Source organism: Triticum aestivum, chromosome 5A (genome assembly GCF_018294505.1).
Source record: "Triticum aestivum cultivar Chinese Spring chromosome 5A, IWGSC CS RefSeq v2.1, whole genome shotgun sequence".
In the NCBI taxonomy this organism is placed as follows: domain Eukaryota; kingdom Viridiplantae; phylum Streptophyta; class Magnoliopsida; order Poales; family Poaceae; genus Triticum; species Triticum aestivum.
In genome coordinates, this window is record NC_057806.1 from 665,966,668 (window position 1) to 665,984,764 (window position 18,097).

The window sequence follows — 18,097 nt, forward strand, 5'->3', positions numbered from 1 at the left end:
TCAAATCCTTCATTTGTCCAGCAAAATTAGCTAGATTTAGGTGATTTGGCCCCCTCTAACATCATATGACATGTTTGGCTCCTTCTATATTGAGTTTCTGGCTCCGCCACTGTCAGCGACGATGATCTAGCAGGTAACGACAGCGTATGGTGACCTGGCGATCGGCGGCGCACAAGGTACCGATCAGATCTATTCAACGTTAGTTGCAGAATTACCCTGGAGACCATGGTGCCCATACTCCGCTGTCCGTACTCCGCCGTCGACCAAAGCGAGAACTCCGGCAGCTTCATGTCACTGCTCAGAAGATGCTTGTATATATATGCTGATAGGACCAGCAGTGTGGTGGCATCGATTTGGTCAGGCCGTCACTGTAACTGTCTTCTCCATAAGGAAATAACAGAGGACAGTACATCTCATATGTGAGCATTAATCACTCGTAGTTCAGCTAAGAGAAGCAGGGGAGGCATCGGCCTGTAACCAAACCGATAAAGGCAGGCATCACCATCCTCAACAACAACATAGATTCGGAGGCTTGCTCCCTCGCCAGTCGCCGCCTCAGCAAGTCCCCGCCGTCCACCTGTAGTAGGCTACTCTATCAGCCCAAATGCTTGACAATACTCACCTTGCTGTTGGCGAGCAGAATATGATAAAATCGAACGGAGATTTCGTAGATGTTCTGATTTGGTGGAACGATCTGATTCCGACTAAAATTAGTGACTGAAAGTTAAGCCTCACCGCATCTATTTGCCACCTCTCTCTGGCTTGACCCCCTCACAACACGCTCCCTACTCTCTTCCGCCGAGACAACCGCCACCACACTCAACCATGGACCGGCATGCTCCTGTCTTCTCTCTCCCCACAACCGTTGTGGATCGGCGAGCCTAGGAGGTCACTGTAGCGACCCGGATTTGGTAGAATCCAAGTCTTTCTGCTTACTGTGCTATCCCTGGATCATAGCTAGCATACACAGTAACAAAAATGAATATCAGTAAGACATACATGATTCTACTACAACGGTAGATCCAGATATATATATATATATATATCATACCTTAGGCACAGCTCAAGCTGGCAGATAATACAGCGAAATTATACGTAGTCACTAAGTTAGGCTCCATCAACGCCACTGGGCTCGTTGAGTGTAGACCATAACCCTATCGTCTCTTAATCTGTCAAGATCTGCACATGACAGGTGCAGGTGAGTACGTGGAATGTACTCGCAAGTTGTAAAGGAAAGTTTAACAGAATATATATGCAGGGTAAGTATTGTGGAGGTTTCATTTGCGTAAAGCCAATTTTCTCCTATACTAAATTTTATACGGAAATGTTAACACCCACACGTGTGGGCGTTTGCACATCGCCCACACGCCTCCATCACCACTCATTTTGCCACGTATGAATAGATGACATCAGCAGAATTTTTTTTAGTTTTCGGCTTAAAAATGTTGTATCTCCTAAATAAAAAAGCGAACTAAAAATCCGTTTTCACCATTAAATCCGTCTCGACGAGATCTTCAAAACTAGACCCCATGTTGATATGTTTCGATGAATGTTTTTTTTTGCCAGAAGTTGCCACAATGTTTACACTGCAGTTGCCATAGGGCTTAAACTAAAGTTGCCATGTGGCAATTTTAGTTTGTAGATCATGGCAATTTTAGTATTTTGATGATGGCAACTCCAGTACTTTGACCATGAAAATTATTTTTTGTATGAACCATGGCAATTTTACGTGCATGTATCATGGCAATTTTAGTTTATGGTTCATGGCAAGTCTAGTTTCTTAATTCCCCGTTTTATAAATGTCAAAATTTACTTTTAAATGTAGAAGAAAATAGCTGAAACATATCATGGCAACTTCGGTGTAAACATCATGGCAATTCATATGCAATAGACATGGCAACTTTTAATCCAAAAAAAATTTCATCAAAACATATCAACATGGGATCTAGTTTCGAAGATCTCATCGCGAGGGATTTAATGGTGAAAACGGATTTTCAATCGGATTTTTCGTTTAAGAGATAAAACATTTTAAAAACTGAAAATCCAAAAAGATTCATACATGCATGCATGTGATGACGTGGCAATCTGTTTACATTAGAGACGTGTGATGCGTCTCCCTTCCTGCCACATGTGTGGCAGTTAGCGCGACCCATTTTATAAACTACTTTTGGAATAGAAATAGTTTTTAGTATAAAAAGTAGGAGTGAGACACTTGGATATACGCACCAGTGCTTAGTCTCCAAAATAGTTTTAAAACATACATAATGTTGAAGTGAAACACATTCACTGTGCTCATTCCTGAACTTTAACCCTTAAAATAGATTTTTAGAAAGGAGAGGGGAGATTCTTCTTCAGTCCGAGTCTTCAGTTGCTCAAATTTCCCGTAATCCGGGGCATGGCTAATCGATTAGGTTAAACCCTCTGCAGAGGTTGTACACGTTCCCCACATGACACAACCAACCCCGTTTACCGTTACACACTTGGGTGTACGACTAGGAGGAGATTGTGACGAAGCCTTTCCGTAACAGCCCCCTATACCTGACCAAGCCGCCCGCACCTTAGGCAATGAAAGCCCCTCTCCGATGGTGGTCCTCAGGTAAGGGTTTCCCGTCAGTACTAAGCTAAGCCAGAGCCCATAGTAGCATGTGGTTGTACTGGAAGCTACATCAAACTATACTCTGGATGGCGGTCCCCACCAAAAACCTGTGTGCAAGACCCCAGTCGGGCGCATTCACTGCAAGACCCTGATGAGCGCAATCACTTGTAGATGCTCCCGTCATACCACCCCGTCCAGGGAATAGAAGTAAAACAATATATAATTTTGTTTTTAAAAGATTTTCTCAAACTTTGCTCCAAAGAAAGCATGTTTAAAGTTTAAAACAAGTTTGGTTTTCATCCCACCCATTTTGTGCAAGCGTGGCCAATGGTGAGTCTTGAACCTATGTCTCTAGCTAAATATAATACTTTGCAAAACTTTTATAAAACATGCATAGTATTAAAATTTAAAGAGTTATGCATAGTATGAAAATATAGGTCGAAGCATGATCAATTTGCAACTTGCCTTCGGTTTCGTAGTCACAAGGTTCTACCTCCTCGTAGAATTCACCTTCGCACTCGTCGCAATCTAACACGATAAATAACTCAAGTAAGACACTCGGCATATCCGCATTCACATAACAATGATTCAAGCAAGCATTCAACACACAAATAACATCCAAATGAAAATCCAAATAACAACACAAATTATTCGATTGCCACTATCATAATTTCTAGGGCACGGTTAGGGTTGATATAGAATCAGGTGTGGTCTTGGAAGAAAATATGACATAGTAATATTCTAGGGTTGGAAATTTTACTAAGTGAAGATCTTGGTTTGATATAGAAGATGGGTTGTGAGACAAGTTCTTACAACAAATTCTATCATGAGATTATTCGGAATGTTTGACTTGGGTTAAATAAAACTGGCGTGGCATAAGTTTCAAGATAAAATGATTAAATCCTTAATCTTGTAACTTCAAAGTTTTTTGGTGATATCAAATGTCCAGAGAGGTTTCCTAGGGATCAATCTAAGAGTTTTACCCCATAGTCAAATTTTATTTTAACCAAGTTATTAAATGATGATCCAAGAGGGTCAAACTAAGGTGTTGATGATAAAACATCATCTAAACTATGTTGGAAAACTAATCCATCAGTCCAACAGAAAGGTTAGGTCCTAAGATCCAACTTCCATATATAAAACATTTTTATATGGTTTACAGAATAAAAGATATAGCAAAATTACTCAAATTCGTATTTAAATAAAAACTAAATTTTAATTTGCTCATAAGTGAAATTTTATAATTTCATAAAAAACTACAGGTTCCAACGAATCTGGGATATCTTATTTGTCGAAATCGGACATACGGTTTGGGAGATACGAATTTCCGAAGTTTAGATATTTTTCTAAAAAATGACTTACGGAATTTTAGAGGAGGCTTGCCGGAGTTGTCGCCGGAGTTGGGGAAGAGGTCTCCGAAGTTGTGGAAGAAGGTCCCCAAAGTCCAGTAGCAGGGGAACAGCGAAGAGCTCGACAAGGGGAGTCCGTTGGATAAGGTCACATGCTCGGCCTTGTCCCATGGCGGCGTGGAGCAGCCGCCGGAGCTGCCGAACTCCGACGAGAAATTGCTCGCAGAGGAGGATGAGGTAGAGAGGGGTTTTCTTGGGAGGGGATCAGGACTATGAGGTTCACCTATGGGTACTATTTATAGGAGAGGGGGAGGTCAGAATCGAGCGGAGCGTCATCGATTTCATGGGTGTTAATGGCGGTTGTTACTTGTGTTGCTAATATCCATTAAGGGGAAAATTAGGGCGCACTAATAGAGGTGAGGGGTCATGGGAGACGAGAGGAACCGATTCAGGAGGTCAACGGGTGCGGGGGAACGGAAGGGAAGCGTTGGGCGCAGCCGCTGTAGGCCATGGCGGCTCCTGTGGGGTGAACATGAGGAGGAAGAAGACCTCCTGTGTACATGTACGTGAGGAGCTGGGCTGTTGGAGCTGGTTGGGCCTAGCCCAATTAGTTTTAGGACAAATAAACTATATTTTGTGTGCATGTGTGCAAAAAGTTTAATTATAATAGGAATTAAAATGTTCGTGTTTACCTAGTTATTATTTCAATTCTACACCCATTAAGTTCAGAATTCAATAAACTTATTTCCATGCACAAACTTGTTTTAATAATGCATTAGGGGCTTCATAATTTCCCCAACATATGTGTGATGGTTTTATGAATACACAAATGACTAACAAGAAATATTTAATATTTCCCAATAATAGTTTTGGAGAAGTCATATTATCTCCTCTCATGTTTATTTTTATTTGAGTAATTTGGAAATATTTAAATGGCATTAAAGCTCCAAATAAGACCCAATTCAAATGGAACACCCAAAATTCAAAGAACTTCAAATGAAATATTTATTCGCCACATTTTGAGAAAGTCATTTTATTCCCACTCCATTTTTATCTGTGGTTTCAAAATATTTCATAGGTGTCCAAAATAAAAGCAATTGAATGAAATATTTGAAACAAGAATCAAAAGGTTTTAATTTTCCATGAAAATCATAGCAATTCACTCATTAATATCTTATTATTAACATTCCAAAATTTGGAAAAATTTGGGATGTTACAGTCACACTGGTGACAGATTAGTTAGGCGGCGCACCAAGAAGATGCGGCCTGGGGAGGCAGGACTGATTGGATATTAAAGGTTGAAGGGGAAGCGGAAGGGAGACATGAACTGAACCAAACTGACAGAAAGTATGTCTCAGTTTTTTCATTAAAACTCTGACCGGGACATATTGACTTGTAAGAATCATAATGAAATGTGACTGTTGAGTGGGTTTGCTTGATGATGTGGCAGGATTGCTAACTTGGACATGCTGCATGTCAAGAGAAATAGGTTAGTGGGATGAACTATTTAGGTATTATAGATGTACAACCCATTTCTCATTACTGATAGGCCATTTTCTCGGCCAACCGAATGAAGCTCTCCTCGTCTTGAAAGATTTACAGCCCAACAGGCTGACAAAGCGACTTACTTGGCAAATCACAAAAAAACTGGGCTGTGGCCGTGGACCCAGTTGTCAGCCTCTCCACGTACAGTACTCTTCCGATGGAAGTCGATTATTGACCACATTGACCACGCCGCGCCGAGAGTACCAAGGCGGTGGACGACGGCAAGGCCTAGGAAGGGGATGATGCGGAGCCGGGGAAGACGCGGCAGTGGATGCCCACGCGGAGAGGAGTACGAGGGTTCACTAGTTCGGCTGCGGTGTGAGGCTGCCGTCGCCGTAGAATAACAGGGGGTGTGTGTGAGTGGGGGGATGGCCTGGCCAGTGGTGGGAGTAGTATGGGGGCGGTGAGGCCTCCGCGGCAGCACAGCCAGCCACGGGAGGCAGGAGCAGGCAGCACGACCGGCGCTGCTTTGGGCGGTTGGAGCAAGAAGACCAGAGGTTGAAGAAGCACTAAGGCCGTTGGATGGACATCTTACGGTCACTGGAGCTAGAATCGTTCATATTGACTAAGTTGACAAAGCACTCCGTCCCCGTCAACTTAGTAGGCCCACAAGTCAGCCTCCCACTATGGTGGGTCCCAGCTGGCAGGGGGTATTCATTTTTTTGTGCGCAATAAGAAGGCACTTCCTTGTGCGTGAAGATATAGTTGGTGGGTCCGACCTGTCAGTGGAGGGAACATTTTTTCGCGAAATACAGAGGCCCTTCCGGCGGGTCCCAGATGTCAGGTGGAGGAATCATTATTTTGCACGTAATAAGGAGGCATTTCCTTGTGTGCGGCCGTGGACCCAGCTGTCAGCCTCTCCACGTACATTCCACTTCCGATGGATATCGTTTGTTGACCACGTTGACCACGCCGCGCCGAGAGCACTAGGGCGGTGGACAACGGCGAGGCCTATGAAGGGAACGACACGGAGCCGGGGAAGACACGGCGGTGGCTGCCCACGCGGTGGAGAGTACGAGGGTTGACTGGTTCGGCGGCCGTCGCCGGAAAATAATAGCACGTGTGGGTGAGTAGAGGGATAGGCATGCCAGGGATGCGAGTATATGATGGGGCCGTGAGGCCTGCCCGGCAGCATAGCCAACCACGGGAGGCAGGAGCAGGCGGTTCCGACGGCACTGGTTTGGGTGGCTGGGGCAGGAAGATCAAAGACTGAAGAAGCACGATTGCCGTTAGATCGACATCTAATGGTCTGATGGTGGTAGAGTCGATTGTTGACAAAGTTTCTTTTTTGATAAACCTTGTGTACGCATGAACTTAGTAGGCCCACAAGTCAGCCTCCAAATCTGTGGCAGACAACATAGAGCCCATTTGCTATTTTTTAATAATCTGCAGCCCATTTGCTAATTCTTAAGTAATTTATTACAACCCATTTTCTGCCCAGGACCACGGTCAAAAAGTTCAACCTTATTTTGCATATTTCGGTGGAGTCCGAACTTTTGTAATCCCGAAATGATGAACATTTTTAAGAACTTATTGATTTGCCAAAAAATCATTTTGTTTTTGTAAGCAAATAAGACGTGGGACAATTGAGTTGGTTTAAGGGAAAACCAGTGGTAAAAAAGTCAGCGCTGGGAGGGGAAACAACAACAAAAATAAGGATGTAAATATGAAAAGGGAATTTTATGTATTTTCAATATAATGATACGTGTATATGAACTAGTAAAAACTATATGTAGAGATTAGAAAACGGATGTAGGACATACGTTTCAAGAGGAAAATAGAACTGGGCTGTGTGTTTGATTCAGTAAAAAAAGTGCCTGCGGATGTTGTAAGACAAAATATAAATAACGCGGGTGGGCCAGAGGCCAGTAGATACCTGCTGGATCTTTGTGCCCTGTTGTCGTCATGGGCTGGGCCTGTTAAAAACAAAACCAAGCCTGAGCAGTCTACAGCCCAGTTAAAACTTGCTCGACCTGAAAAAACAATATACGTGCTCAATAAATGAGAGAATTCTGTAAGTACAGACTGATAACTAAGATGCAGTAGGGATATTGTTTTTTTATCGTGATAATAAGAGCATGCACTTGTTTCAAAAAAATGGAGAACTGGGAATTCAAACGGCAGGTGCTTATGCTACCCATCAAATAAAAATCAGGTGCCTAAAAATTTGTTTCGAAACAAATGATTCAGTTTTATATCCATGTCGACGCTCGGCATGATGGTTGGAAGAAAATGCCAAGTTCATACAAAAAATCGTTAACAACAATACCAACTTGCGGACGACAAGGTAGTACAAGTACCAATATCAAACTAACTTATAATCTTTTTACTCCTAGCCCTAGTGTCTGTCTGGTAGAAAATCTTGCAGAGGACCAGCTCCCGCTCCTTCTCTTGCTCCAGGTCCCCGAGGTGGTACTGGTGCATCACCCAGTTGGTCCTCTGCTGGTCGAAGTTCTTGTTGGTGTGCAGCACAAAACCTTTTTGTTGCCCGTCTGCCGGCCATTGACCATCACCGGCAAGGTATTGCCGGTGTTGTGCCACATCGCTTGCATGCCGCACTCCGACTGTATCTTGCGACGCGTCCACGTGCCCCTTTTGAATGCCCTGGAATTGCGCTGGAAGAAATGCTTACTTAGGCCACTCAGTGTGATACCTGCAGTATTGTCGAATACAGGTTTTAGTGTACGTAGCTGGCATTTTCATAACATCTTTGGCATGTTGCAGTCACTTGTTTCACTTTTTATTAACTGTCAAATTGTAATTGCTTCACCAGGTCTGCGTCTAAAAAGAAAAATAGAGCTATAAACAAAGGAATATGTTTGTGCAAGTAGACGGCCGATCGGTGTCTTACCTGGAAATTTCTCAGAATGGGTGTAGCATATGTCGTGCTCGCTGTCGATGGTTGGTATGAACAAATCGATGAGAGGGTGAGATCTCGTGTTGTCAGCACTCACTTTGGCCTCAAGGTGCTCGATCAGCTCCTGATCCGTGGGATCGAACTTGACGCCAGCCGGCAGCACCGGCCAATCCTTCTTCGACTTGCATGGGTTAATTCCAGTTATATGGTACTCAATGTACGATCAATCGACTGTTTTAAGTGAATGATGAAAGATTTCGACAGATAAGTGGTACTCCAAATCTGAAGTCCAGAATACTCGAACACACCGTCGGGATTCTTGTGTCACCTCAAACGCAGCGTGTTGTCACGTCAATTCAATGTGTGGACATGATGAATAATTTGACCGACATATACCAGTACTGCTACTGTACTACTTACTAGTCGTATTTAGTGTCAAATTTTAACCATAGGTTTAACTAACAAGTACACACTTGAAGCCTATGTGCTATATATATATGTATGTATATATATGTATATATATATATGTATATATGTATAATATCCATATACATATATATATACATATACATCTGGGCTATTCTGTTACGCGTAACAGAATATTATTCTGTTACCCTTCGTGAACTGATGTGGTGTACAGGTTGGACTGACGAGGTTTTCTACTTGAACCGATCTTCCTGTGTGTACGACGGCGGAGACAGGGGATGCAACGTGGAGCTTCAGGGCGTTCTCCGGCGCGATGCTGCGGGCCATTCGTTGCTCCTCATCGTCGTGAGTTCGTCCCCGTCGTCGTGCGCTGCTCGTCGTTGTCACCTAATCGGCCCCGCCCCGTCGCACGTCGTCCTCGTCCCCGACCTCCGTCATCCTCCTCGGACCGCCAACCGCAGTCGTTGACTCCGGCCGTCTCAAGTCGTCCCTGGGCCTTCTCTGCAACGGCAGTGAGCCCCGCATCCTCCCTCTCTCCCCGTGCTCTCCTTTGGTAGTCGTAGATCGTCGCCGACGTGATCGTGCGCCGGCCACGCCCGATGACCCGTTCCCCGCGCTGACTGCACCGTGCCCGCGCTCCTCTGGTCGCGCCCTGCACGCACACCCGCAGCCGCCCCATCCAGCCCGCGCCCTCTGCCCGTGTCGCGTCGCCCCATCGTGCCTGCTCCGACCACACCTGCCTATGCATGCGCGCAAACCCATGCCTTCTGCTGATGTGCGTGCCTGCGGCCGCCGCTGCCGTGGCCCGCTATTGCTTCCGCTGCTACTGCCAGTGCCACAGCCGCTGCTGTTAGACAGAGAATCCTGCTACTTCCTTTTTCAGTTAAGCTAAGTGTCGATTTATTCAGTTTCGTCAGAATAAGAATGCACCAGGAGTCGTTCTTGTACATGCTCATAGTCTATGTTTTCTACATGCAGTAGCTAGTGTTGTAGTGTTCGTTCCCGTGTAATGGCGTGGCCGTTAGCTCAAACGTGGCCGTGTAACACCCCCAGTGTCATGCTACAGTAATCGTCTGTAATTAAGCTAATCATTTTTCCAAACAGTGCTTAATCACCTTTGTTCAATATCCCATTTGAAATTCGAGTCAATTCAAATTCAAGTGAAGTTTGAAGTTGCTGGAAAAATGTTCATCATTTGTCAAAAATTTCATAACAATTTTTTTGTTAAGGAACACAACATCACTTTGGTGCAAAGATTACCATTAGCAATTCTAACAGCACCAATTCAGCATTTTTAAATGCTATCCTATTTATGAAAAATACCAAATGAATTCTTCTGGTCTCCAAAATATTTGTGGCGCTGTCTATAATCACCAGGGGTTTAATGGGACACCTCCCAAATTTTTCCTAAGTGAAATAGTTGACCAAACATTTTCCTTTCTCTCTCTGTTAATAACTAAAATCTAAAACAGTAAAGAAGAAATAAAAAAGGCCTGAACGCTACTATGGGGCTGGGCCTCTAGTTGTACAGTGCCACAGCCCAGCCCATCTGGGGTTTCCCCTACCTCTGTTCATCAGAGCTCGGTGGACGCCCGTGCGACGTCCACGGCTCAGATCGGCCACGGGGCGGCCATCCGCCACTCTCCGGCGCCTACTTGACCCTCTTTGATCCCCTCGACGAACCCTAGCTCGTCCTTCCACCTCAGCTCCCGCCGTTCCTCTCTCCGCCTCGCTACACCGAACGCGCCCGCCGCCGCGCCAACGAGATCCCGAGGCCACCGGCGCTGCTCCGACCGCTCGTGCTGTCCAGAAAAACCGCCGTCGTCCGCTCGTTCGCCTGGCGCCTTCCGTTGGCGCCGAGGGCCTCTACAGCTGACGAACGACGCCGCTCCCTTCCGCCTCTGCTCCGGCAATCTTCTCCATCTCCGGCGACGCCTGCAGCTACTAAACCTCCAAGGGCCTCTGTGTGAGCCACGCGGTGAGCTCCTCCGCATCCTACTCCTCTCCGTTACCCCCCTCGCGCGCCGTAGCTAGTTGGCCACCGCGCCCGTCGTTTCCCCTACAGCTCGTCCCCGCGTCGCCTACTGCCGAAGCGCGTGCCCGCCTGCGCCTTGCCTCGTTCGGGCCGCGGGCCACGCCCTGCCTTGCCCCAGGGGCCGCGCTCGTCGCTCCCTGCTGCCTTGCGTTGTCCGCGTCGGCCAACGCATGCCTCCCTGCCGCTGCTCCCGCACGCCTGCTCCCCGCTACCCCACCCGCGCGCCTAGCCCCGCATCGCCGCCCACCGCGCCTCGCCTTGCCTCCGCCTGCCTCCCTGTCGCGCGCCTCGCCTGCATGGCCGAGCCGCTGCTGCTCACGCTCACACGCGCCGCCGCAGCTCCTGCTCGTCGCTGCCGTCGCTGCACGTCGCCCCAGCACCAATCAACACCACCTTTGGATGCACCGCATCACGGGCTCTCCGAAGCGCCCGCCCGCGCAGCGAACGGCTGCCGGAATCCACCGGCCGGAGTTCCTCCCCTACCGCGCCGAAGTTAGCCGCCGACGTGGCCGGCTTAATTAGCCTAACCCAGCCCTTAATCCCCAATGACAGCCAGGCCGTGCATGTTTTTTTGCTAATAAAAATGTTTTGATTTAATAAACAACTGACAGGTAGGGCCCGCGTTTTACTGTTCAAATGGATAAGATCGCTGAGTCAGCATGCTGACTCAGCACCGGGGCCCACCAGTCAGCCTCTGGTTGACTAGTCTGTTGACCCTGTCAACAGGGCCCACCAGTCAGCCCTTGTGTGTGCTGGCTGGGTACAATTCTGGGTGCACATAGCAATTTCTCTAATTATTTTTGAGCTAATAGAAATTTCAGAAAATGCCTTAATCTTTGAAAATCCATAGAAAATAAAAACCGTAGCTCGGATGGAAAAACTTTATACATGAAAATTGCTCAGAAAAACGAGGCGAACCCGAAGACGCTACCCACATACCTGTCAGATGCCTCTAACTATCTGAACATGGAACATTCCCCCTCCGGTCATCTATCTGACAGAGGTTCGGAACCGGGAAAATATTCCCGGTTGAATTCCCCCTTCACCTATATCGTGTAGCCATGCATTAGGTCACACCGGGCACATCTTATTGCCATGTTATGCTTTGTGGTGCTATGTTTGCTTTATATTTACTGTTTCTTCCCCCTCTTCTCTCCGGTAAACCCCGAGACCGATGTTTCCCCTGTGATCGACTACGTCGATGGCGACCCCTTCTTCTTGTCTGAGCAACCAGGCAAGCAAACCCCCTTGAGCATTCCGATATCGCCCATTTCTTTCCCTCTCATGCTTGCATTAGAACTGCTACTGCTTTATGTTTGATCCTACTCTGATGCATAGCCTGTGTTGTTACCTGCTTTCATACCTCACCTGCTTATCATAAACTGCTTAATATAGGTTGGTTAGTGATCCATCAGTGACCCCCACCTTGTCCTTGTTGCCCCTGCTTCATCATCGAAGACCCGATCAACGGGATCGAAGACCAGGCCCCGACACCGCACATCACTTTCCCCTTTTGTTGCTCGACTCTACAGAGTTACCATCGAGTGCCGAGGGTGGAACCTCATACATCACTCCTGATGAGACCTCTATAGTGTAGCTATATGATCGTGGTCATCGAGGGTGATTTCCTCCTTAACCACTTCCGTTACGGCTTTGTTGTGCAACCCCTCAAGTGTGAACCTCGAGGGTGGATCCGCTTATGTTCACCTTGATGATAACATTGAGTGGATTTCACCGGGGTGATTCCTCGGGTTTTCCCCTTGGTGTTAGACACACAGTTACTATGGTTACTATGACTTTGCACTGAGCCATGTTACAAAAGACGGGTCGGCCCTGAGGGGTACCCACGCAAGCTTAATAGCGAGTGATGTGGAGTCGGGTTAACCCGGAAGGTGCCCGCGAGATACTTACGAGGCGTGGCAGGGCATTCTTAGCCCTTGCCGCAAGTACTCGAGACGGGGCGACGGGGTCACATCGATCGTGAGTCTCTGCTCGTTACCGCGTGCTCCTAATCCACTACGATTTGGATATTTGATCCGAGGGGCCTCTGGCCTGATAGCACTAACCATCACGTGGGTATAGTATGGGCGTTCTGCGTCGTATACATCAGTCGAAGCTTAATAGATGCCAGCGACTGAGCGGCGCGCGCCGGGTTGGACTGCGTAAGCTCCTGCCTTGTTGAAGGAGGTAGCTAGGTCTGCTCACCGGCCGCCCACGCAACGTGCAGGAGTTCCCGGGAAGATGGCCCATGACCCCTGGGGGCATAGGTTTAGTCCGGCGTGCTGGCCTCTCTATTAAGCCTAGGTCAGGTTGCGGCGTATTGTGTGGCCGAGGCCGGGCATGACCCAGGAAAGTGTGTCCAGCCGGAGTTAATCGAGCGTGGTGGGTAAGTTGGTGCACCCCTGCAGGGAAGAAAACATCTATCGATAGCATGTCCTTGTATCCCGATCGATACAACTAGAACTGAATACTTGTGATGAGAAATGGATGGATATGAGAAATGCATTTGATGAATGGATAGTATGGCTCTGGGATTGCTTTCTCGCAGGGAGTCGAGAAAGGATCTCTGGCCGAGGTTGATAACACTACTACTTTACATTATGTTGATCTATACTCTTCTATATGTTGCAAGATGCTTGAAGATGCTAGGCCTTTCCCCTTCCCTTCTGGCATTCTACAATTTAGTCCACAGATATAACCCATTCCTTTGATACAGATGCATACTTAGTTTAGATTTGATGTAAGTCTTGCGAGTAATTTGGATGAGTACTCACGGTTGCTTTGCTACTTCTTTTCCCCCATACCCGATTGTTGCGACCAGAAGATGGATCCCAGGAGCCAGACGACGCCACCGATGACTACTACTGCCCGGAGGATGCCTACTACTACGTGAAGACCGCCGACGACTAGGAGTAGTTAGGAGGCTCCCAGGCAGGAGGCCTTGCCTTTTCGATCATTGTTGCTTTTGTGCTAGCCTTCTTAAGGCAAATTTGTTTAACTCATGTCTGTACTCAGATATTGTTGCTTTCGCTGACTCTTGTGTTTTCGAGTTTATGTATTCGAGCCCTCGAGGCCCCTGGCTTGTAATATAAAGCTTGTATTATTTTAATTTGTGTCTAGCGTTGTGTTGAGATATCTTACCGTGAGTCCTTGATCTTGATCGTACACATTTACGTGTATGATTAGTGTACGATTGAATCGAGGGCGTCACAAGTTGGTATCAGAGCCGACTGCCTGTAGGTAGCCCCCTTTCCAACTCCTTGGCCGAAGTTGAGTCTAGAAACCGAAAACCGTTTTACTAACTTGGCTGTGTGGCTTACGGGCCCATGTCGCCAATTGGGTGGTATTAGGATCTTTTATTCCTCGTCTAAACACTAGGACTGATCTCTCTTCCATTTAGGTTAAACGATTTTGCCAACTCTAACATTAGGATCTCGTAACTACTTCCTCCCGGAGAGCCCCTTATTACAGATGGTCGCTTAGTGCACCAGAAGATTCTGAAGATACTATTCGATGTTTTCCCGAGACCCTTGTGCCCTTCGCCGTTGCAATTCCCTTCCACCATCAACCCCTATGGATAACTACATACAATTGCCATTCTTGCATTCATCCCCAATTGCCCTTGCTATTACAAGATACCTGGAACTTCTCCCTATTGTTTCGAGAATACTTTGTGCCTACTGCCTTGCAGTTCTTTGCCACCTGAATACCCGTACAGATAATTTCTCGCACTTATTGAGTATCCTCTTATCCCGAGTTGAATAATGTATTTCACAAAAGTCTTCGAAATACCATTCGATCTTCTGAAAATCCTCAGCAGCCTATTGTTGTTGAAATTCTTGTTCACTTGCATTATGTTAATTCCATATTTCTAGTAATCTTCGTTGACATCCTCTGTCACTATCGTTTCGAGTCCCTTGATCCAATATGTTGTGAATGCTCGTAATCATCAATCAGATCCTAACATTCATCCTTCCGGCTCAGACGTCACTCCGGACATGAGCTGGTTCTCAGGAAACCAACCTTAATTGATTGTCGATCTATATCTATTCAACTTACTTGTCTTTTGATCAGAGTGTCTGCTTCTGGTCTTCTAATTTTGAAATCATAATTTCCTTGCATTAAGCATCGAATTATTTAGATGTTTCTATAATCCAATGCCTTTGCATTCTTTCCTTCTTCTGATTGAGTATTGATACTCAAATCAGATCCATTGAGGATCGTTGAATCCTTTGTTGGATTATTATCCGACAACGTCCTTCATATTCAATAACCTTTTGAGCCTTTCCTCGGATACATAATGCCTTTGGTAAATTGTATCCTCTACCTTCTCAACCATGCTCTGCCTTCGAGCTGGTGTTATATTACTCCTGACATTTGTGGTATATGTTCCTAAGATGCCCCTATGGGTTGAACATATGCCTTCCTTAATCCGTGTGAACCCGAGAGTTTTCACGAGTCATACTCTTCTGGTGTTTTGCCAGATATAAATTTCAACACTACAACTTCATCGAAAGCGAGAAGTAAATGAAATGATATGCATTGAAGAAGTGGGAGTCGACCTTGAACTTGTGTTCATGCCCGTGGACGCGATGTAGATCTTATCATGGGAGCTTCTCTTAAAAAAATTAATTATCCCCCTGGTATAAGATCATCTTATATCTGGAATTTGATCCTTTGCAACCATGGTTCTGACCATGAGTGTTCCCCTTGATCCCATTTCTCGGACAAGTTGAAGTACTTGCCTTCTGCAGATCAATACATCTCCGCAACCTCTATTTTGATCTTCCTTCGATTATTACCCTCCGGTATCTTGAGGGTGTCAAAGGACCGTGTTGCTTCCTATGAGTCTTCATCTAGTATTGCTTCTCACCGATCTCATATTTCCCTTGGGTTCTGATTTATTAGTCACTCAAGAACACCGATAAGTGAATCGATCCCGCACCGAATCAATAATTCTAAGTAATATTTGTTGCTTACGAGTTAAATAATCCTTCAAGTCATTCCTAGCCTGGACAGCTATGTCATTATCGTGCTAAATTTTAACTGTGTTACCTAGTCCTTCCCAGAACAGAATCTTCATCGATGAGCCAAGCTTATGTCAATCTTCCTCGTCATACAATTTCGCCTTGAACAACAAGCTTGCTTTCGAGTTTGTGTCGTACCCATGGTTCCAATAACTTTTCAATTCATCATTCCTTTGACTTGATGTCATCGCCGATCGATTACATCTTCATGAAATATCTCGACAAATGTGTCATGATCATCACCAACATTCTGAGTTGTTCCAGGATATCAATCAAATTCATGATGAGAAATACCATCCTTGCCCCTTGGTGAATTGTTCCTGAGCCCACCGGCCACAAAGTCATCTTTTTCTTGCTGAAATTGTATGACTTATTTTATAAGTTGTTCTGATGGATCCCTTGTGTATCTGAAGTCTGACCTTTACCTGATGACCATGTCAATGCTATCCAAAAGTATGACTGTGCTACTCCGAACATCATTAAGAACATTGGAGGCGCAATGCTAAATCTTTCTTGATCAATTATCCAAACACCGCTGTATGGGTAACATAATGAATTCCCTCGCCCCTTTACCTAATTGGTGATCTACTTGCTGTCCTGTCATGGATGGGAAAGATATACTCCTGATACTAGGGTATAATCACATTTTCCTTTCCATTGTTTTGTTTAACCTGTCTTGTGATCTATGATATAAGCAGTAATATTTCCTTGCTTATGTAAACACCTCGGTGCACAAACTCTGTCGGTACGACCTTGTTACTATTGTTGATGACATTCCGGTAACCTCCGATGGACGAGAACTTTGCCTATTGGTCCGCCTAGTTCAACGAGCAGGAAAATGGTTCTCTTCGTCCCTCGCCCTTGGTACCAATGTTGTTGCCAACATAACTGACAGGCTATCCTCTGACATGCGTTGCTACCATGACCGTGCAATATGTCGGCGTCCTTCCTAATTTTGAACCACATGGTGGGCCCATAACCCACAGTTCCACAGGATCAAAACCTGACTCCTGTACATCCTTGATTCTGAAGTATCTTTTTCACTTGCCTTCATATGTAATTCTTGAGCCACCTTCCTAGTGATCTATTCTAATATCAGACGCAATAATTTTTGTTGTTGTTGCTCTGAACCCATTTCACCTTTTGATTAGGCATTGAATGATTGCCTGCCCGTTAAAACTTCTCATGGTACCTTCATACTTTGCTCTTGATGTTTTATTGAGTTTCAACTCGGGAGATACTTCCACCTCATTCCCTAAATTGTGCACCAGATAATTAAGCATATAAGGGTCAGTTACTCTTTACTTCCCCACTTAAATCTCGGGACGAGATTTCTTGTAGTGGAGGAGATTTGTAACACCCCCAGTGTCATGCTACAGTAATCCTCTATGATTAAGCTAATCATTTTTCCAAACAGTGCTTAATCACCTTTGTTCAATATCCCATTTGAAATTCCAATCAATTCAAATTCAAGTGAAGTTTGAAGTTGCTCAAAAGTTGCTGGAAAAATGTTCATCATTTGTCAAAAATTTCATAACAATTTTTTTGTTAAGGAACACAACATCACTTTGGTGCAAAGATGAGCATTAGCAATTATAACAGCACCAATTCAGCATTTTTAAATGCTATCCTATTTATGAAAAATACCAAATGAATTATTCTGGTCTCCAAAATATTTGTGGCGCTGTCTATAATCACCAGGGGTTTAATGGGACACCTCCCAAATTTTTCCTAAGTTAAATAGTTGACCAAACATTTTCCTTTCTCTCTCTGTTAATAACTAAAATCTAAAACAGTAAAGAAGAAATAAAAAAAGGCCTGAACGCTACTATGGGGCTGGGCCTCTAGTTCTACAGTGCCATAGCCCAGCCCATCTGGGGTTTTCCCCTACCTCTGTTCATCAGAGCTCGATGGACGCCCGTGCGACGTCCACGGCTCAGATCGGCCACGGGGCAGCCATCCGCCACTCTCCGGCGCCTACTTGACCCTCTCTGATCCCCTCGAGGAACCCTAGCTCGTCCTTCCACCTCAGCTCGCGCCATTTCTCTCTCCCCCCTCGCTACACCGAACGCGCCCGCCGCCGCGCCAACGAGATCCCGAGGCCACCGGCGCTGCTCCGACCGCTCGTGCTGTCCAAAAAAATCGCCGTCGTCCGCTCGTTCGCCTGGCGCCTTCCGTTGGCGCCGAGGGCCTCTACAGCTGACGAACGACGCCGCTCCCTTCCGCCTCTACTCCGGCAATCTTCTCTGTCTCCGGTGACGC